Source organism: Oryctolagus cuniculus, chromosome 8 (genome assembly GCF_051225735.1).
Source record: "Oryctolagus cuniculus isolate XC-2025 breed Fujian yellow rabbit chromosome 8, ASM5122573v1, whole genome shotgun sequence".
NCBI lineage: Eukaryota > Metazoa > Chordata > Mammalia > Lagomorpha > Leporidae > Oryctolagus > Oryctolagus cuniculus.
Genome location: NC_142874.1, coordinates 143687472 through 143710965, shown reverse-complemented (window position 1 = coordinate 143710965; position 23494 = coordinate 143687472).

The following is a 23494-nucleotide window of genomic DNA, read 5'->3' as shown; positions in this document are numbered from 1 at the left end:
TTTTTATATAACTTATATAACTTTTTAATAACTTCCAAGATATTTTCAAAGTAACATTTTTGTCTTATTAATAAAAGTGCATTTTTGCTGTTTTCTGGTTTTAACTTTTGCTTTTATCTTTAGTTCTTCCTTTACTTTCCTAGGTTTGTTTTACCAGTCTTTCTATCCTGTTGAGTTGAATGCAGTTCCCTTTTTTTAAAATTTTCACTTGATTAATTTATTTAAAAGGCTGAGAGACAGAGCTCCATCAGCTGAGTCACTCCTGAAATGCCTGCAACATTGTGGCTAGACCAGGTTGCAACCAAAAGCCCAGAACTCAACCCAAGTCTCTCCTGAAAGTGGCATGGAGTCAATTACTTGAGCCATCACGTGTTGCCTTCCAGTGTATGCACCAGCACCTCCACCGGAGTGGAGAGGGGTCTAGAATCCAAGGACTATGGTAGGGGATTCAGTGTCCCAAGTTGCATGTTGACTGCTACTCCAAATACCAACTCCTGAATACTTAGTTCTAACACCCAACTGTCTCTTTGACAGAAAATAGTCCTCGAAGCTTGTAGGTATATTAAACACCTGTGTATACTTTAACATATTTATATAATACAACTGTTTTATGGTGATGTACTATCATCCCAATTTCAGAAACGATTACACTGATAGGGTCATTTGATTTGTGTAAGGTTATGCAAGAAAATAACTGGCAATTAAATGGTAGACCTGAAATTCAAAAGCTGTTTGGTTTCAGGGTCCATACACTTAGCCACTGCTATATCTGGCTTCTAAATAGGCAGCCGCACCAATAGCTTTTATATAGAATTCTCTTGTTTCCATCAATTTCTCAAAAGTTATCCCTCAACTATGACCAAGATGGTGACTGAGCAAGAGGGTCTGGCAATCACCTTCCTGCAGGAACACGAATGGCATAGTTGTGCAGATGCCAGGTCACCTATGGCTATGGAAGCCAGTGAGACACCAGGGGGCTTCACGTTGTAATCATGAGAACAGTTGCATTGAAGAAAGCAAGAAAGGAAGAGTTCTGGGCTCTCAGCTCCAAAGAGCACAGCTTGGAGAAATGCCTTCTGCTTGGAAGAGGGAAGGTGAAGTCAAATCAGATGCCATCACTGCAGACGGAGCCTCCCTGCTCCAGCCCAGGCCCATACCTGTGGCGTGAACACTCTCAGCTTCTGCAGCGAGGCAGCCTGTACCACCGCACCTCCAGCAGCAGGCTGAGAGCATCCTCCAGCCCTGTGGAGGGGCCAGAAAGGCAGCTTTAGGACAACAGCATCTCAGAGCTCAGAACTGGGCCTGCTGTGCAGAGACCTGGACCTGAGGAGGCCCAAAGACCTCAAGACCCTGACTAGCACTCACAGAATGAGCGTCTGGATGTGCTGGCATCAAATGGAGACCTGCACTCCAGGAATCAAACTCGTTTTGGCCAATGTCACTGCACCCCAAAGTTTTCACAAGGCTGGTGACAGGACACCCAGGTGGGACCCCTGGATGGACTACCTGCATAGCTGAAGAGTTGCCTTATCCATTCCTTCTAAAACCTTTGACAGACAGCAAGAAACCAAAAGACTCTGAGACTTGGTGCCTAGCTAATAAAACCCAAAACTGAGCAGATCCTACCAGTCCCTATCTCCAGGTCAGAGCCTATAGCACCTCTGGTCCCACTCCAGGGCACACCAGAGTTCCATGATCCTGAATGAGCAGCCTTAATCCACAGCCAGCATCATCAGCACCAGGCACTGAACTCACCTCAGCAGCACACAGACCACAGCAAGGCAAGTCGGCATCACCTCCAGGCTTCTCTGATATTGTTGGGCTGGGGATTCCTGATATGCATGGCATTTGTGGACATAGCACAGGGGTCTAAGCCTACAACAGGCCCAGGCAACAGTGTGCAATGACTGCCTGCCCCTTTGAAGTCACTTACCCAGTTCATACTGAACAATCTATCAACCACAGATTTGGAACAAATATGTGTTTGGGGAGCACTGTCAGACTGAATCAGAAAAATCCTATCACAGCTGATCTGGGGCAAACCATGACTTGGGGTGCAATCTAGTGCTGAAATATCAAAATGTATCCATAGGCTCAGAGAAAATAAACACACTGATTAGAATGCCAAGAAGGATAGCCACGGATGAAGCCAGATTTCTATAACTAATCCTTCAATACACCAGCAATGCTAATTCAGATAACATCTACAACTTCCAGGAAACCATAGACCCAATCATCTAGGAATTTAAGTTTCCAAATGCTAAAAAAAGGTTTCAAAATAGGTGTTCCAGGGAAACTCAAGAAAGCACAGAGAAATGATTAAATAATCTATCAGAGCAATTTGATAGATAAAATAATTAAACAAAATCAAGCAGCAAAATAAACCAAGTGAAATTTAAAAGGCAATAGAAGGCATTCATAGCAGAATAGAATAAACAGAAGAAAGAATCTACGAGCTCTAAGACAGGCTATTTGAAAATACACAATTGGAAGAGAAAAAAGAAAAAAAAATCAAGAGGATTGAACAAAACTTATGAGAAATGTGACACACCATGAAAAAAGTAAATATTTGAGTTTTTCAAGGGGAATTTGAGAATTCTGAAGCATAGTCAAAAAAGTAGAGACAGAAAACTTCGCAATCTGAGAGAAAGATACAACTATCCACATATGAGAAAGGGAAGAGTCACTAATCAGTTTCAACCCAACCAAGTCTTCCCCAAGACAAATGATAATCAGGCTCTCCAAAGTTAAAGGGAAGATTCTCAAAACTGCAAGAGAAAGAAGCAAATGTAATACGAAGGGTTCCCAATGTACCTAACTGTAGACATCTCTTCAGAAACCTCACCGGCCAGCAGGGAGTGAGTGAGATATTTACAGTATTGAACAAGAAGACTTGCCAGCCACGAAGACTGTACCCAGCAAAGTTATTCTTCAGTTATGAGGGAGAGATAAAGGCATTCCCAGACAAACAAAAGCTGAGGGAATTATCACCAGCAGATCTGTCTTACAAAAAATATTCTTCAAGCTGAAATAGATGCTTACAAGTAAAAAAAAGTATCAGAATATAGAGTAACTATAAAAACAAATTCAGAATGCTCTAATACTGTAAGTATAACATGTTAACTATTTATATCTTTACTGTGAAGATCAAAAGACTATAACTGCTACATTAAAATCCTAGAAAGAGGTCAAACATAACACCATAAATTCAAAAACTATAGAGGAATACAGGACATTTGTAGAGATCATTAGCAGGATTTCTTATATCTCTTTGGTGTTTTATTATTCTTTCTCCATTTTTATAACCAATATTAAGCTGTTATCACTTCAACATATGTTGTTATAGCCAAACGAAGTTTGTAAGACTCACAGTAAGCAAAAAGCAAGAACCTGTAACAGGGGGCCGGCACTGTGGCGCAGTTGGTTAACACCCTGGCCTGAAGGGCAGGCATTCCAAATGGGAGTCGGTTCTAGTCCTGACTGCTCCTCTTCCAATCCAGCTCTCTGCTGTGGCCTGGGACAGCAGTAGAAGACAGGCCAAGTGCTTGGGCCCCTGCACCCACGTGGGAGACCGGAAGAAGCTCCTTGTTTCTGGCTTCAGATCTGCGCAGCTCCGGCCGTTGTGGCCAACTGGGGAGTGAACCATTGGATGGAAGACCTCTTTCTGCCTCTCCTCTCTCTGTGTAACTTTGACTTTCAAATAAATAAATAAATAAATCTTTAAAAAAACTATAACAGACTGACCAAAACCAGTTACCAAAAAGCAAGGAAGCAAAGAACAGCAACAGAGAAAACAACCAAAAACGGCACGGTAAGAGAGAGAGAAAGAAAAAAGTACAATAAAAAATATAAATTGAATAGCACAATGGCAATAGTTAAGACCTTACCTGCCAATGACCTTAAAAGTCAATGCACATGGCCCGTGTTGTGATGCAGCATGTTGAGTCATGGCCTGCAGCACCAGCATCCCATATGGGTACTGGTTTGAGTCCCGGCTGCTGCACCTCTGATCCAGCTCCCTTCTAATGTGCCCAGGAAAGCAGAAGAGGATAGCTCAGTCCCTGCGCCCCTGCACCCATGTGAGAGCTCCTGGCTCCTGATTTTGGAATGGCCCAACCCCAGTCATTGTGGCCATTCGGGAAGTGAAACAGAGGATGGAAAATCCTCCTCTCTGTGTCTCCCCTTCTCTCTCTCTGTAACTCTGCTTTCAAACAAATAAATAATTCTTAAAAAAAAATCAATGCACTAAATTTTCCAACTAAAAACATACAGTGAGTGACTGAATTTAAAAAACAGAATCGAGGGGCCAGTATGGTGGTGCAGTAGGTTAATCTATTGCTAGTGATGATGGAATCCCATATTGAAGTGCTGGTTCAATTTCTGGCTGCACCACTTCCAATCCAGTGTCCTGCTAATGTGCTTGGGAAGGTAGAAGGTGGCCCAAGAACTTGGAACCTTAGCAATCATTTTGAAGACCAAAATGGGGTTCCTGGCCTTAGCCTGGGCCAGACCTTGCATTGTGGCCGTCTGGGGAGTAAAACACCAAATAGAAAATCTCTTTCTATGCCTCTCTCTTTATCTGTTGCACTGCCTTCAAGACAAATAAATACATAAATCTTAAAAACAAATAAGCAGGCCGGCACCGCGGCTCATTAGGCTAATCCTCCGCCTAGCGGCGCCGGCACACCGGGTTCTAGTCCCGGTCAGGGCGCCGGATTCTGTCCCGGTTGCCCCTCTTCCAGGCCAGCTCTCTGCTGTGGCCAGGGAGTGCAGTGGAGGATGGCCCAGGTGCTTGGGCCCTGCACCCCATGGGAGACCAGGAAAAGCACCTGGTTCCTGGCTCCTGCCATCGGATCAGCGCGGTGCGCCGGCCGCAGCGGCCATTGGAGGGTGAACCAACGGCAAAGGAAGACCTTTCTCTCTGTCTCTCTCTCTCACTGTCCACTCTGCCTGTCAAAAAAAAAAAAAAAAAAAAAAAGCAAACACAGGACCTGATTATTATGTTGCTTATAAGAAACTCACGTCATCTCAAAGGAAATAGACACACTGAAAGTGAAAGGATGCAACAAGATATTCCTTGCGAATGAAGCCCAAATGGAAGCAGGAGGAGCCATGCTTCTATCGAATAAAATAGATTTTAAATCAAAAGCAGTAAAAAGAGACCAGGAAGAACATTATGTAATAACAAAGGGTTGAATCTAGCAAGAGGAAATAAGACTTATAAATACATATGCAGCCAATATTAGAGCAGCAAGATACATAAGGAAAATGTTAATAGACCTTCAGAGAGAGATAGACTCCAATATGATAGTAGGAGAGGATTTTAACACCCTACTTGCAGAAACGGAAAGGTCATTTAGACAGAAAATCAATAAAGGAATGGCAAAGTTAAATTGCATCCTAGATCAATTGGACCCAACAGACACCTACAGAACTTTCCATCCAACAGCTGTAGGATTCACAGTCTCCTCAGCGGCACACAGAACATTTTCTAGGGTAGGTGATAAGGCAGATCACAAAACAAGTCTCAACAAATTCAAAACAGTAGAAATCGTATCAAGTATCTTTTCTGACTGCAATGTAATAAAGCCAGAAATCAATTTTAAAAAACTTTGAAAATTACACAATTGAGGAAAAAACCAAGAGGAAATTTTACGAATTTCTTGAAATAAATAAAAATGGAAACACAATGTGCCTAAACTTCTGGAATACAGCAAAAGTAGTACTGAGAGGGAATTTTAACGTCTGCCTTAAAAAAACTGAAAGATCTAAAATAAACAATTCATTACTACCCTTCAGGGAACTAGAAAAACATGAACAAATCAAATCTAAATTTAGTAGTAGGGACAAAATAGTAAGGCTCTGGCAAAAATAAATGACATACAGACTTAAAAATATATAAAACAATGAAATGAAGACCTGGTTCTCTGAAAAGATTTTAATGCATTGATAAACCCTCAGCTAGACTAACCAAGATAAAGAGATAACAGATTCAAATCATAGAATCAGAGATTAAAGTGTAGACGTTTTGACTGACACCCCAGAAATACAAAGGACTGCAGAGATCACTGTGAACAATTATAAGACAACAAAGGCATTAGCTCAGAAGTAATGGCAAAGTATTGGACACATAAAGCTTCCAAGATTTAATAATGAGGAAACAGAATATCTACACAGAACAGTAAGGATATGTGAGACTGAATCAGCCATAAAAATCTCTCATCAAAGAAAAGTCCAGGACAAGTTGGTTCAGTGATGAATTATAAAAAACTTTTATAGAATTAACATCAACTTTTCTTAAGCTATTTCAAAACATAGAAGAAGAGGTTTTTTTTTTTTTTAAATAATTTGATGAGGCCAACATTATCTTGATAATAAAACCATAGACTGGCACTACAAAAAAAAAAGAAAGCTACAGGCCAAGATCCTTGATGAACACAGATGCACAATTCCTCAACAAATACCAGCAAATAAAATCTAACAGTACAGCAAAAAATAATTATCATCATTATCAGATTGGATTCATCCCAGAGATGCAAGGATGGTTCAACATACACAAATCAACAAAGGCAACAAACCATATCAACAGAATAAGGACAAATATCATATTATCATCTCAGTAGATGCAGAAAACGCATCTGATATAATTCAACATCCCTTCACAACAAAATCTCTGAACAAACTACATATAGAAGAGACATACCTCAACATAATAAAAGCTATATAACAAGCCAATGACCAACAGCACATCAAATAGGAGAAAGTGATGGATTTCAACCTTTTTCTGGGACTAGACAAGGATATACATTTTCTCCCACTTTTATTCAACAAAATATGAGAACTCCTAGCTAGAGTAATTAGGCAAAAGAAAAAAGAAAGGCACACAAATCTGTAAGGAGGAAGTCAAACAGTTATTGTTTGCAGATGAGTGATCTTATCTATAAGATACTCCAAATATTCCACCAAAAAGCAGAAAGAACTGATAAACCATTTCAGCAAAGTTGCAGGATACAAAGTCAGTCAGTGTATAAAAATCAGTTGCATTGTTATATACCAATTGTGCTTTATCTGAAGAAGAAACAATTCCATTTCCAATAGCTACAAAAATAGAATACTCAAAATAAATTTAACCAAAAAGGTGAAAAATGTCTACATTGAAAACTATATCATTGGTGAAAGAAATTTAAGAGGACACAAAGAACTGGAAACAAATCCCATGTTCATGGATTGGAAGAATCACCATCATTAACATGTACATAATTACACAAAGCAATTTACAGATGCAGTATACTCTATCAAAATACCAATGACAACTGTCACAGAACAAATGCTACTAAAAATCAAAAATACTAGAAAAAACACTACTAAACTTTGTATGAAACCACAAAAGACCCCAAAATAAGTATAAATACATATCATCTTGAGAAAAAAGAACAAAGGGGGATGCTTTACACTGCCTTAGTTTAAAATATTTACACAGTGGGGCCAGTGTCATGGTTCAGCAGGTTCAGTTACCACTTGCAATACCAGCATCCTATATTGGAGCGCCAGTTCAAGTCCCAGCTGTTTCATTTCTCATTCAGCTTCCTGCTCATGTTCCTGGGAAAGCAACAGAGGACGGGCCAAATACTTGGGCCTCTGAAACCTATGTGGAAAACCCAGATGGAGTTCCAGGCTCTTAGTTTTGGCCTGCTCTAGCCCTGGCTGTTGCATCCATTTAAAGAATGAACCAGGTGCCAGTGCTGTGGCGTAGCAGGTAAAGCTGCTGCCTGCAGTGCTGGCATCCCAAATGGGTACCGGTTCTAGTCTGGCTGCTCCACTTTTTTTTTTTTTTAAAGATTTATTTATTTATTTAAAAGGCAGAGTTACATACAGAGACAAGGAGAGGGAGGGAAGGAGGAAGGGAGGGAGGGAGGGAAAGAGAGAACGAGACAGACAGAGAGAGATAGAGAGTGAGAGGTCTTCCTTCTGCTGATAGTTCACTCCACAATCGTTCGCAATGGCAGGAGCTGCACTGATCTAAAGCCAGGAGCTGGGAGCTTCCTCCAGGTCTTCCAATGCGGGTGCAGGTGTCCAAGGAGTTGGGTCATCTTCTACTGCTTTCCCAGGCCATAGCAGAGAGCTGAATGGGAAGTGGAGTAGCTGGGACTTGAACCGGCACCCATATGGGATGCCGGCACTGCAGGGGGTTGCTTCATCTACTATACCACAGCGCTGGCCCCTCCACTTTTGATTAAGCTCTCCGCCATGCTCTGGGAAAGCAGCAGAAGATGGCTCAAGTCCTTGGGCCCCTGCACCCACATGGGAGGCCAGGAGGAAGTTCCTGGCTCCTGGCTTTGGATCAGCCCAGCTCCAGCCATTGCAGCCATTTGGGGATTGAACCAGCAGAATAGAAAACTCACTCTCTTCCTCTGCCTCTCTGTAACTCTGCCTTTCAAATAAATAAATAAATCTTATATTAAAAAAAATTATGAACCAGTGGATGTAAGATCTGTTTCTGTTTCTGCCCCTCTGTTTCTCTGTCACTCTTTCAAGTAAATAAATAAAAAACTTTAAAAATATATTCATATAGGCCGGCGCTGCAGCTCACTAGGCTAATCCTCCGCCTGCGGTGCCGGTACTCCCAGTACTAGTCCCGGTTGCAGTGCCGGTTCTGTCCTGGTTGCTCCTCTTCTAGGCCAGCTCTCTGCTGTGGCCCAGGAAGGCAGTAGAGGATGGCCAAATGCTTGGGCCCTGCACCCCATGGGAGACCAGGAGGAAGCACTCTGTTCCTGGCTTCGGATCAGCGCAGCGCCGGCTGTGGTGGTCATTTGGGGGGTGAACCAACGGAAGGACGACCTTAAAAATTATATGTATATATTCATATATAAAATACATACTATACATATATTACATATTACATAGATTGCAAAGCTACAGTAATTAAAATAGCATGGTATTGGCATAAAAGAGGATCTATAGACCATGGAACAGAACAGAGACTCTAGAAATAAATTCACACATCTATAACCAACTGATCTTTGCAAAGGTACTAAGGACATGCTTAGAAAAATGACAGTCTTTTTAATTAATGGCTCTGGGAGAATGGCATATTCACATGCAGAAGGATAAAATTAGCTCTCTACCTCTCCATTTATTAAAAAATCAGTTACAAATGGGCTAAAGACTTCCGTGTGAGATCAGAAACTTTGGTACCGATAGAAGAAAACAGGAAAAACACTGTGGAACACTGGAATGGGCAAACATTTTTTGGATCAGATCCCATAAGCACAGGAAATGGTAGAAAAATTAGACAAATGGTATTTTATCCAACTACACAGCTTTTGTACAGCAAAGGAAACAATCATCAGAGTGGAGGGATGGTCTAAAGAATAAGAAAAAAATATTTGCAATCTCTATATTGGACAAGCGATTATTATCCAGAATATATTAGGAACTCAAACTCAATAGCAAAAAAAAAATAATCTAGTTAACATTGGGTAGATCAAAACAGACATTTCTCAAAGGAAAGCTTACAAATGGCCAAAAAATACATGAAAAAAAAAGGTCAACAGCGCCATTCATGAGGGGAATACAAACGAAAAACCACAATGAGATAATACCTGATACCTGTTAGGATACTACTATCAGAAATACAAAAGATAATAAGTTTTCCTAAAGTGTGAAGAAAAGGGAGGCCTTGCGCACTGTGGGTAGGAATGTAAATTAGTACACCCAGTGTGGAAAACAGTACGGAGGTTCCTCAAAAGCCGAAAAATGAAACTGCCATATGACGCAGTAATGCCACTCCTGGGCACATATCCAAGAGAAATGAAATGCTGTCAGAGACCTCTGCACTCCCATGTTCTCTGCAGCACTGTTCACAACAGAAAAAAAACATAACCAACTTAAGTGTCCAAGCAGCAATGAATGGATGAAGCAAATGTAGGAAGTATACACAATGGGATATTATTCATTAAAAGGGATAAAGTCTTGTCATATGCAAGAACACTGAGGGAAGTGGAAGGCACATGTTAAATGAGTAAGCCAAGCACATAAATATCACATGATCTCATCACTCACGTGGATTGTAAAAATTAGATGATCTCATGGAAGCTAAAAATATAAGGGTGGTTACCACAGGTGGGAAGAAGGGAGGGAAGGATAGGGAATTGCTGATTGACAAGTACTAGGTCATTGCTAGATAGGAGTAAGAATTTCTGGGGTTCTATTGCATAATAGGGTGAACTTAGTTAATGTATTATATATTTCTCTCTAAAAAAAAAAAAAACCTAAAAGATAGACTCTGGATGCTTTCACTATAAAGGAATGTCAAATACTTATAAGGACAAATATCTTTATCCTGGGGTGCGTGTTGTAGCACAGAAGGTTATCACTTGTGACATGGGCATCCCATATCATAGTGCCAGTTTGAGATCTGCAGATCTGTTTCTGATCCAGCTTCCTGGGAAGGCAGTGGAAGATGGCCAAAGTTCTTGGCCCCTGCAACCCAAGGGGGCGACTAGGAAGGAATTCTTGGCTCCTGGCTGCAGCCTGGCCCAGCCCAGACTGCTATGGTCAATTAGGAAGTAAACCAGCAGATGGACGTCATTCAGTCAGTATCTGTCTCTCTCCCCACCACCCCGTAGATCTGCCTCTCAAATAAATTACTAAATAAATGTACATTTTACCCTGATTAGACAATGTATACTTGCAATGATACTTTACATAAGACACCATAAATATGCACAATTTGCATATATCTGTCAAATATTTTTAAATTAAAATAAGAATTTTGAGTAAAAATCTATTCTTTAACACTTGATATACTTAATACTTTCAGTTTTGGTTTTTGTTATCAAGTCCAAACAGAGTCAGCAAGTGGTGACATTCTGCTGTTTGTTTTTGCCTGTCTTTGCAGTTAGCCACAATTAGTAAGTTCATTGTATTCTCTGAAGTTAACATCGAGTGCATGATTTTTTTGATTTTTAAATCTGAGTATGCCTTCTTTGCCTAATATAGTATTAGTTTTGGTAAATATCCCATTGTATTTAAAATGAGTTCACATATTTAAAGCATTTGTATGACTAATTCTGTTGCTTATATACTTGTTGAAGGAAGTAAATTTATCTTTGATTCTCACAATGTTATTTTTGACATATTTAATGGCTTCTACCATATATATTTTCAAACTATATTGATAGTTGCTAAATGTTTATGGTTCTTCTTGAGGTGAATTAAATATTTATCAACAGCAAATACCTATTACTATTTTAAATGCTTTCAATTTTTTTTATGTATTTTCACACTTCTTTTCCTTTTGTTTTGTCTTTAAAAAAAGTTCCTGTCTTGGGGCCAGTGCTGTGGCATAGCAAGTTAATGCCCTGGCCTGAAGCACCGGCATCCCATATGGGCACTGGTTCAAGACCTGGCTGCTCCATTTCCAATCCAGCTCTCTGCTGTGGCCTGGGAAAGCATTAGAAGATGGCCCAAGTCCTTGGGCCCCTGCACCCACGTGGGAGACCTGGAAGAAGCTCCTGGTTCCTGGCATCAGATCAGCACAGCTCCAGCCATCGCAGCCAACTGGGGAGTGAACCATTGGATGAAAGACCTCTCTCTCTCTTTCTCTCTCTCTGCCTCTCCTCTCTGTGTAACTCTGACTTTTAAATAAATAAATAAATCTTTAAAAAAAAGTTCCTGTCTCATTTCTCAATTTGCAAAGATCCTCCAACATATACTGCAGGAATACTCAAGCCAATTCTTTTTTTTTTTTTGACAGGCAGAGTGGACAGTGAGAGAGAGAGAGACAGAGAGAAAGGTCTTCCTTTTGCCGTTGGTTCACCCTCCAATGGCCGCCACAGCTGGCACACTGCGGCCGGCACACCGCGCAGATCCGAAGGCAGAAGCCAGGTGCTTCTCCCGGTCTCCCATGGGGTACAGGGCCCAAGCACTTGGGTCATCTTCCACTGCACTCCCTGGCCATAGCAGAGAGCTGGACTGGAAGAGGAGCAACCGGGACAGAATCCGGCGCCCCGACCGGGACTAGAACCCAGTGTGCCGGCGCCGCTAGGTGGAGGATTAGCCTATTGAGCTGTGGCACCGGCCCAAGCCAATTCTTTTAAACTTTCCCCTTCCCTTTACTTTAGAATTTTTTTTTAATCTTTTATTTAATGAATATAAATTTCCAAAGTACGACTCATGTGTTACAATGGCTTCCCCCCCATACCGTCCCTCCCACCCACAACCCTCCCCTTTCCCACTCCCTCTCCCCTTCCATTCACATCAAGATTCATTTTCGATTATCTTAATATACAGAAGATCAGCTTAGTATACCTTAAGTAAGTATTTCAACAGTTGGCTCCCACACAGAAACATAAAGTGAAAAATAATAGATGATTTTTTTTAAATGATGATGAAATCAGATCAGACCTATTGTCATGTTTAATCCCAGTGAGAGTCAAGTTGGGAATTGATAATTTCTTTCTTTTTTTTTTTTTTTTTTTTTTTTTTTTTACAGAAGATCAGTTTAGTGTACATTAAGTAAAGATTTCAGTCGTTTGCACCCCCATAGAAACACAAAGTGAAATATACTGTTTGAGTACTCGTTATAGCATTAAGCCTCAGTGTACAGCACGTTAAGGACAGAGATCCTACATGAGGAGTAAGTGCACAGTGACTCCTGTTGTTGACTTTACCAATTGACACTCCTGTTTATGGCATCAGTAATCTCCCTATGCACCAGTTATGAGTTTCCAAGGCTATGGAAGCCCCTTGAGTTCTCCGACTCTTATCTTGTTTAGACACTGTCATAGTCAAAGTGGAGGTTCTCTCCTCCCTTCAGAGAAAGGCACCTCCCTCTTTGAAGACCTGTTCTTTCCACTGGGATCTCACTCACAGAGATCTTTTTGCCAGAGTGTCTTGGCTTTCCATGCCTGAAATACTCTCATGGGCTTTTCAGCCAGATCCGAGTGCCTTTAGGGCTGATTCTGAGGCCAGAGTGCTATTTAGGACATCCGCCATTCTATGAGTCTGCTGAGTATCTCACTTCCCATGTTGGATCACTCTCCCCTTTATTTATTCTATCGGTTGGTGTTAGCAGATACTAGACTTGTTTATGTGCTCCCTTTGACTCTTAGTCCTTTCATTATGATCAATTGTGAACTGAAATTGATCACTTGCAGTAGTGAGATGGCATTGGCACATGCCACCTTGATGGGATTGAATTGGAATCCCCTGGTATGTTTCCAACTCTACCAATTGGGGCAAGTCAGCCCGAGCATGCCCCAAATTATACATCTCTTCCCTCTCTTATTCCCACTCTTATGTTTAACAGGGATCACATTTCAGTTAATTTTCAACACTTAAGAATAACTGTGTGATAATTACAGAATTAAACCAGTCATATTAAGTAGAACAGACAAAAAAAAATACTATGAGGGATAATGTATTAAGTTGTCCATTAGCAGTCAGGGCTATGCTGATCAAGTCACCATTTCTCATAGTGTCCATTTCACTTCAGGAGGTTTCCTTTTTGGTGTTGAGTCAGTTGTCACCGATCAGGGAGAACATATGGTATTTGTCCCTTTGGGACTGGCTTATTTCACTCAGCATGATGTGTTCCAGATTCCTCCATTTTGTTGCAAATGACTGGATTTCGTTGTTTCTTACTGCGGTATAGTACTCTAAAGAATACATATCCCATAATTTCTTTATCCAGTCTACCGTTGATGGGCATTTAGGTTGGTTCCAGGTCTTGGCTATTGTGAATTGTGCTGCAATAAACATTAGGGTGCAGACCGCTTTTTTGTTTATCAATTTAAACTCCTTTGGGTAAATTCCAAGGAGTGGGATGGCTGGGTCGAACGGTAGGGTTATATTCAGGTTTCTGAGGAATCTGCAGACTGATTTCCATAGTGGCTTGACCAGTTTGCATTCCCACCAACAGTGGGTTAGTGTCCCTTTTTCCCCACATCCTCGCCAGCATCTGTTGTTGGTAGATTTCTGTATGTGAGCCATTCTACCCGGGGTGAGATGAAACCTCATTGTGGTTTTGATTTGCATTTCCCTGATTGCTAGTGACCTTGAACATTTTTTCATGTGCCTGTTGGCCATTTGGATTTCCTCTTTTGAAAAATGTCTATTGAAGTCCTTGGCCCATCTCATAAGTGGGTTGTTGGTTTTGTTTTTGTGGAGTTTCTTGATCTCTTTGTAGATTCTGGTTATTAACCCTTTATCTGTTGCATAGTTTGCAAATATTTTTTCCCATTCTGTCGGTTGTCTCTTCACTCTCCTGACTGTTTCTTTTGCAGTACAGAAACTTCTCAATTTGATGCAATCCCAATAGTTGATTTTGGCTTTGACTGTCTGTGCCTCCCGGGTCTTTTCCAGAAATTCTTTGCCTGTGCCAATATCTTGAAGGGTTTCTCCAATGTTCTCTAATAACTTCATGGTGTCAGGACGTAGATTTAGGTCTTTAATCCACGTTGAGTGGATTTTTGTGTAAGGTGTAAGGTAGGGGTCTTGCTTCATGCTTCTGCACGTGGAAATCCAGTTTTCCCAGCACCATTTATTGAATAGACTGTCCTTGCTCCAGGAATTAGTTTTAGATCCTTGATCAAATATAAGTTGGCTGTAGATGTTTGGGTTGATTTCTGGTGTTTCAATTCTGTTCCATTGGTCTATCCATCTGTTTCTGTACCAGTACCATGCTGTTTTGATTACAACTGCCCTGTAGTATGTCCTGAAGTCTGGTATTGTGATGCCTCCGGCTTTGTTTTTGTTGTACAAGATTGCTTTAGCTATTCGAGGTCTCTTGTGCCTCCATATGAATTTCAGCATCATTTTTTCTAGATCTGCGAAGAATGTCTTTGGTATCTTGATTGGGATTGCATTGAATCTATAAATTGCTTTTGGGAGAATGGACATTTTGATGATGTTGATTCTTCCAATCCATGAGCATGGAAGATTTTTCCATTTTTTGGTATCCTCTTCTATTTCTTTCTTTAAGGTTTTGTAATTTTCATCGTAGAGATCTTTAACGTCCTTGGTTAAGTTTATTCCAAGGTATTTGATTGTTTTTGTAGCTATTGTGAATGGGATTGATCTTAGCAGCTCTTTCTCAGTCATGGCATTGCTTGTGTATACAAAGGCTGTTGATTTTTGTGCATTGATTTTATATCCTGCCACTTTGCCAAACTCCTCTATGAGTTCCAATAGTCTCTTAGTAGAGTTCTTTGGATCCTCTAAGTACAGAATCATATCGTCTGCAAAGAGGGATAGTTTGACTTCTTCCTTCTTGATTTGTATTCCTTTGATTTCTTTTTCTTGTCTGATGGCTCTGGCTAAAACTTCCAGAACTATGTTAAATAGCAGTGGTGAGAGTGGGCATCCCTGCCTGGTGCCAGATTTCAGTGGAAATGCTTCCAACTTTTCCCCATTCAATAGGATGCTGGCTGTGGGTTTTTTATAAATTGCTTTGATTATATTGAGGAATGTTCCTTCTATACCCAATTTGCTTAGAGTTTTCATCATGAAAGGGTGTTGAATCTTATCAAATGCTTTCTCTGCATCTATTGAGATAATCATATGGTTTTTCTTCTGCAGTCTGTTAATGTGGTGAATCACATTGATTGATTTGCGAATGTTGAACCATCCCTGCATACCAGGGATGAATCCCACTTGGTCTGGGTGGATGATTTTCCTGATGTGTTGTTGTATTCTATTGGCCAGAATTTTATTGAGGATTTTTGCGTCTATGTTCATCAGGGATATTGGTCTGTAATTTTCTTTCAGTGCTGCATCATTCTCTGGCTTAGGGATTAAGGTGATGCTGGCTTCATAGAAAGAATTTGGGAGGATTCCCTCTTTTTCGATTGTTCTGAATAGTTTGAGAAGAATTGGAGTTAGTTCTTCTTGAAATGTCTGGTAGAATTCAGCAGTGAATCCATCTGGTCCTGGGCTTTTCTTTGTTGGGAGGGCCTTTATTACTGTTTCAATTTCTGTCTCAGTTATGGGTCTGTTTAGGTTTTCGATGTCTTCATGGTTCAATTTTGGTAGATTGCATGTGTCCAGGAATCTATCCATTTCTGATAGGTTTTCCTGTTTGCTGGCATACAGGTCCTTGTAGTAATTTCTGATGATTCTTTTTATTTCTGTGGTGTCTGTTGTTACGTTTCCTTTTTCATCTCTGATTTTATTGATTTGGGTCTTTTCTCTTCTTTTTTTAGTTAGTTGGGCCAATGGGGTGTCAATTTTGTTTATTTTTTCAAAAAACCAGCTTCTCGCTTGGCTGATTTTTTGTAATGTTTTTTTGGATTCAATCCTGTTAATTTCTTCTCTGGTTTTAATTATTTCTCTTCTCCTACTAGATTTGGGTTTGGTTTGCTGCAGTTTTTCTAGGTCCTTGAGGTGCGCTGAAAGCTCATTTATTTGGTACCTTTCCAATTTCTTGGTATAGGCACCTATTGCTATAAATTTGCCTCTCAATACTGCTTTTGCTGTATCCCATAAGTTTTGATATGTTGTGTTGTTGTCTTCATTTACTTCCAGAAAGTTTTTGATTTCTCTTTTGATTTCTTGAATGACCCAGTGTTCATTCAGGAGCATGTTGTTCAGTCTCCATGTGTTTGCATACTTTCTGGGGTTTCCTGAGTTGCTAATTTCCAGCTTCATCCCGCTGTGGTCTGAGAAGCTGCATGGTATGATTCTAATTCTTTTAAATTTGCTGAGACTTGCTTTATGGCCTAGTATGTGGTCAATCCTAGAGAAGGTTCCATGCGCTGCTGAGAAGAATGTGAAGTCTGTAGATGTAGGGTTGAAAGTTCTGTAGATATCTGTTAGATCCATTTGGGCAATAGTGTCAATTAAATCTGCTGTTTCCTTGTTGATCTTCTGTCCGGATGATCTGTCTATTTCTGAGAGTGGAGTATTGAAGTCCCCCAGTACTATTGTATTGGAATCTAAATCTCCCTTTAAGTCCCTTAACATATCTTTTAAATAGACGGGTGCCCTGTAATTAGGTGCATATACATTTATAATAGTTACATCTTCCTGTTGAATTGAACCCTTAATCATTATATAGTGTCCCTCTTTGTCTCTCTTAACAGTTTTTGTATTAAAGTTTATTTTGTCTGATATTAATATGGCTACACCTGCTTTTTTTTGGTTTCTGTTGGCATGGAATATCTTTTTCCAACCTTTCACTTTCAGTCTGCATGCCTCTTTGTTAGAGAGATGTGTTTCTTGTAGGCAACAAATAGTTGGGTTGTGTTCTGTGAGCCAGTCAGCTAAACGGTGTCTTTTAACTGAAGAATTCAGACCATTAATGTTCAATGTGACTATTGATACGTAGTGACTTTGCCCTGCCATTTTCCCGGAAATATTTTCTAGTATATGCTTTGAGCTTCCCATGCTCTTTTACTGGTAGGTGTTCTTTCTTTCCCTTCTTTCATATTGATGGCCGTGTTTCTGTGTTTCTGAGTGTAGCACATCTTTAAGTATATTTTGCAGGGCCGGACGAGTGGCCACAAAGTCTTTCAATTTCTGTTTGCTATGAAAGGTCTTTATTTCACCTTCATTCACAAATGAGAGCTTGGCAGGATATAATATTCTGGGCTGGCAATTTTTCTCTCTTAGCACCTGTGCTATGTCTCGCCATTCCCTCCTAGCTTGTAGGGTTTCTGATGAGAAGTCAGCTGTGAGTCTGATTGGAGATCCTCTGAGAGTAATCTGACGTTTCTCTCTTGCACATTTTAGGATCTTTTCTTTATGTTTCACTGTGGTAAGTTTAATTACCACGTGTCGTGGTGAGGATCTCTTTTGGTCATGTTTATTGGGGGTTCTATGAGCTTCCTGTACTAGGATATCTCTGTCCTTCTCCAAACCTGGAAAGTTCTCTGCTAGTATCTCACTAAAAAGGCCTTCCAATCCTTTCTCTCTCTCCATGCCTTCAGGAACTCCTAGAACTCGAATGTTGGTTTTTTTAATAGTATCCTGTAGATTCCCAACAATATTTTTTAGGTTTCTAATTTCCTCTTCTTTTCTTTGGTTTGACTGTATGTTTTCCTGTGCTCTATCTTCTAAGTCCGATATTCTCTCTTCTGCTTCACCCATTCTGTTTTTAAGGCTTTCTAATGTGTTTGTCATTTGATCTATTGAGCTCTTCATTTCATTTTGATTTCTCTTCACTATAACACTTTCCTGTTCTACTAGTTTCTGAGTTTCATTTTGACTCTTCCTTAAAATTTCGTTTTCACGAGAGAGATTTTCAATCTTGTCCATTAAGGATTTCTGTAGTTCAAGGATTTGCTTTTGAAAACTTCTAAATGTTCTTATCATAAATTTTTTGAAATCCGTATCTTGCATTTCTTCTATCTCATCATCTTCATACTCTTGGCTTGGGGTGTTTTGCTTATTTGGAGGCATCATAGTGTCATCGTTGATCTTGCTCCCTCTATTTCTGTGTTTGTTACTCGGCATAGTTAATTCTTCTTGTGTCACTGTGCGTTTTTTTTTTCTTTCTTTTTTTTTTTTTTTTTATACTGTGTCCGTGTTAAGTGGACTGCCTGCTGTTGGAGGAGCCTTGGAGGCTTGAGATGGGTGCGGCCTGAGAGCTCTGCCTGGTTCTTCCAGGTTAAGGGTGTGCAAAGGTGACACCCTCAGGTTATGCATGGTAAATCTCTCTCTTTTTATTTATTTATTTATTTTATTTATTCAGGGGGTAAGTAACACCGCAGGGCACGGCTGTGCAGAATTGATGGTATTTAGCTTCCAGTCTTTGGCTCCTCTGGACTCCCACTGGGTTGCCTAGGCTACTGAATTGTAGTGACTCAGTTCAGGCCTGCTCTTTGTCTCTTGGGAATTCTTCTAGCCTCCCAGTCTTGTAACCTTTGCTAGGTTAGGGGGAAGAGAAACCCCGAAGCTTTTTTTTTTCCTTCTTTCCGGTAGTGAGTTTGCTGCACTTTCCAGCCCCCCTCTAGATTCTGACCCCCGTTTCCCCACCAATGTCTAGGGTTATTGAGCTCACCTCCCCTTCCAGCGCCGATGTGTGGACTCGGAGCCCTGAGCGTCCCAAGTCTCCCCGCTGTTGTCTGTGTGGCATGCACTCCCCTTGGAGCACTGGGGCTTCTGCGGCTCGGTCCCACGACTTGGCTTCCGCGAGGTGGGCGACCTTGTTCTCCCAGTAGGTCCTCCGATTCACAATTCCCGTGCAATTTTTTCCTGGTTCTTTTTTCTGCGGCTACCGTAACTCCCCTTTTATTAAACTAAATTTTCCCGGACTATCGGTGCGCGCCCTCACTATTCCGCCATCTTGGCTCCGCCCCTACTTTAGAATTTAATTCACTTTTTTTGATTGCTGATATGAACATGATCTTTCTTCTTTAACATTAATTCTCTTCATATACATCTTCTAAGAAGTAACATGTGATGGTACTTCTAGATTCGTCTTCCAACCTTTATCCCACGTATCTACCCTGTCTTTTCTCTCTGTTCCACAGTCTGAGACACTTCCTAGCAACTTGTAGAGTATCATTTCATCAGATACTTTGTTTTGCAGATCCTATGCAGTCTCCTCTCAGCAGCCACAGGCCTGGGTTCAGGACCTCCCTGGCTTTCCAAATCAGCAGATGCACAAGCCCTTTATATAACACAGCATGGCACTTCATGTAGCCCACACATGTTCTCCCATATATTTTAAATCACTTCTAAATTAACAATCCCTAGTATAATATACATGCCATGTGAATCGTTACATTGTCTATGGAATAATGACCAGAACCTGACATGTTCAATACAGGCGCAATTTTTTTCAGAGTATTTTTGAGCCACAGTTGCTTGAATGTGTGAATGTGAAACCCACCCTATAGGGGACTGAATGCATTTACTTTTTAAACAAATAATGTGTCTAATTTCTAAGACTGATCTTATTCTCTGCTTATTCCTCTGTGAAGGCAACCTTTTCATTTGATAGAAGTATAATCTTCTCAAATAGGTGCAAAACATTTATTTGGAATATTTTTGTCTTCTCTTTTGTTCCCTGAATTTTCACTGCTGTATCTGGAATCAGTCTGCTTGCTGCATGATGGTCCTACTATTTAATGTTCCTGGTTTTTCTCAATCATTTGGAGATGCTCGTCTTCTCCACTTTAAGCATCAAGGCCCAATGTTCTGTAGATGGGCAGCTCGGTGGAGTCTTCTGGGGTTGCCTCAGTTGGCTTTCTCAATTGGGATCTCATGGGACTGGGATGCCAAATGTTGATTGACAGGCTGTCCTCAGTACATACGGGAGAGAGGACACCACTTTGGGTGGGGTGCTTGGAGGCCAAAAGAATGAAATCCCTTGGAGATTACAGTGAATTTATTCCTTGGTAGGTCTGGCATTTAGAGCCCCCATCTCTCTTCCCTATTCATGTGTACCATAAGGACCCTGAATATTCTCAATTTTTGGCCAAAATTCTCTCAAGGACATTGGCTCAAAATTAAACAGATGTTTCATTTTTGCCATGCAGTGTGCCAATGCACAAACATCTACTCTGTGTGTGCACATATGTGGATTGTGTGTGCACTTGAGTGGATTGTGTATGCATTGCCAGAAAGGGGTACCAGGCTGGCTCTGGCTCCACTGTCACAAATTCACTTATTTAATTAATTACCCAAAAGATCACCTTGGACCAACACTCTGATCTTTTCTTTTTCTTTTACCTTGAGTTTTTCTGAATTTGTGCCTATATCAGAGCAGTTTTCCAGCTTGTGTTTCTAGGTATATATCCCATTTCATTCAATTTCCATATTCCAGGAATTTCTTTACTTTTTTATGATATAAGCACTACTTTTATTATATAAGAATAAAATTTATTATTTAAGACAATATATTAAGAAAATACAGGAGAAATGGCCTTTAGGAGTTTGGAAATATGAAAACATATGTGGTTCATATCAGAGATGCTGAAATGACAATCACAGCATTGATGAGGTGATGAAAGTTGTTGAGAGAGAGGATGGAAAAAAAGCTAAGAACATGAATGAGGATAGAGACCTAGAAGGAAAAGGGCAGAAACAGATTAAAAGAGGAGAGACACAAGGAAATATTTCAGAAGCTGGAAAGAAACCCACACAAAAGAAGATAAAAAATTACAGGAGAATGCTAATGCATTCCTTTACAGCAGCGAATAAACGTCCCTTTTAGAAGCAGGAGAGATCAGTAGAAATGCCTGTAGGATCATTGTGAACACCCTAGAGCTGATGCTCTCAAATTTGGCACCCATCCGCCTCACTGCAGAGCTCCAGGAAGGACAAGTTAAGAAGAACCAGGTGTCGCTGATGTGGCTGGGCTGGGCATCAGAAGCTCTGCTCCATGGTGAGGGAGCAGGCTGCAAAGTTCACAAAGCACGCTGGGCCCAACGGGGTTTGAGAGCACACTCTGTACAAAAGGTAGATGGGAACAGAGTGGACGGAAGAACGGGCAGAAACAATGTGCTCAGAGCATAGAGCGCTTTCTGCTTTGCCTCTGTTTTGTTTTGAGTTTTGTTATTATTTCAGAGCCAGGAGCATGTAATTCAATCTGGGTCTCCATGTGGGTGGCAGGGACCCAACTGGTGGGGCCATCACCTGCTGCCTCCCAGGAAGCACATGGGCAGGAAGCTGGAATTGGAAGCAAGGTGGAGATTCTCTCCCAGGCACTCTGATATAGAATGAGAGCACTCAAGGCAGTGTTGTTTTGTTTTGTTTTGTTTTGTTTTGTTTTGTTTTGTTTGTTTGTTTGTTTGTTTTTGTTTTTGACAGGCAGAGTGGACAGTGAGAGAGAGAGACAGAGAGAAAGGTATTCCTTTGCCATTGGTTCACCCTCCAATGGCCACCGCGGCCGGCGCACCACGCTGATCCGAAGGCAGGAGCCAGGTGCTTCTCCTGGTCTCCCATGCGGGTGCAGGGCCCAAGGACCTGGGCCATCCTCCACTGCACTCCCTGGCCACGCAGAGAGCTGGCCTGGAAGAGGGGCAACCGGGACAGAATCCCGCACCCCGACCAGGACTAGAACCCAGTGTGCTGGCGCCACAAGGCGGAGGATTAGCCTAGTGAGCCACAGCACCGGCCAAGGCAGTGTCTTAACCATTGCCCCTCCTTCTGCCTCTTTGCAAAAGAAAAAAAGAGGATAAAATTGGGGTGGGGGAATTTGGCTTCCTCATAGAAGCAGTGCTGTAGATGCTGTGACAGATGGAAAGGAGGAGGAGGCTTCTGGGGTAGCTGAGGGGAACAAGAGTGAGGTCAGATGGGCCCAGAGCACAGGTCCTGTTACCAGTGACCCGAGGTCACTCAGTTGAATGCAGGGCATGTTACTGAAGAAGTTAATACGAGAAAGCTACTTTCAGTAGTAAGAGCGCAGTCATTTCATAGAAGAATCTTGGAAACCAACCCAAGAAATTCAAGACAATCCACAAGGAATGGTGATAACAAATATAGCTGCAGCAAATCGAGAGGAAGTGTCGTGACTCACTGAGTCAACAAGAGTAATGGCATTGTTACTTTAAGAAGAAGACACATCCATATTCCTTGAGTGAAAAATCAGACAGAAACCATGCATTTGAGAATGTGAAAACGAGGACACTCAGTGGTCTTTGACAAGTCTTTTCAAGCTCTTTGATCTTTTATCACCTATTTGTAAGATGAGGTTTACCACAGTTATTTTTATATGTATTGTAAGATTACAAATCCTATACATAAAAGATGTATCATGTCTGCCACAACTTACACTCACCTACTAGTCACTGCACTATTACTTTTCATGATTGTGCTTTTATTTACTATTAATACCAATTCATAGGCCAGTGTCACTCCTCACCTCGTCCACAGGCTTGTTTAAGGTAAAGTCCTTGGTTGTCAGGCCAGCAGTGCTAAAGGGAGAAGAGAGAAGAAGGGGAACCTGATAAACTCAAGGGAGCCCCTATTATTGGCCAAGGTTCCTCACTGCTCCTCTTCTGCCTGCCACTCTCCACGACCCAAGACTGCTCCTTGTGCCACTGTTCTACTTACAAATAGAACACCAGCCTGAGGCTGGGATCCAGTGCACCCTGGATATCAGGGTGTCTGCTCAGCCAGGCCCCTGGGCTCACAGAGCCACTCCATCTGTGCATGGGAAGCATGTCTTTCCCGAGAGAGGGCACAATCTGTTCATTTCCTGATTATTAATGGCCATTAACCTCTGATGCCAATACACATTAACCTGTGTTCGGAGCCAACTGCTTCATTCTCAGACTAATGAATTTGCAAAGAGCCAAGCGGCGTTTTTAAAGCCATCAGAAATCATCCAGCACTTGGCGGTAAGGGACACCTCTGCTCTCTCCTAGCCATGTTTGCCTCGTCTGACTTATATGGAAACAGAGGAGCCCCCTGAGAAGATAACTCAATCCCTCCACTTGTCTATGCAGCAAACATCCCACAGTAGTCATGTCACCCATTGAAGGGCAAATATCAAAGAACCACTGCCAGCAAATTCCTTCTAAGTGAACAAAGCACAAAAAAG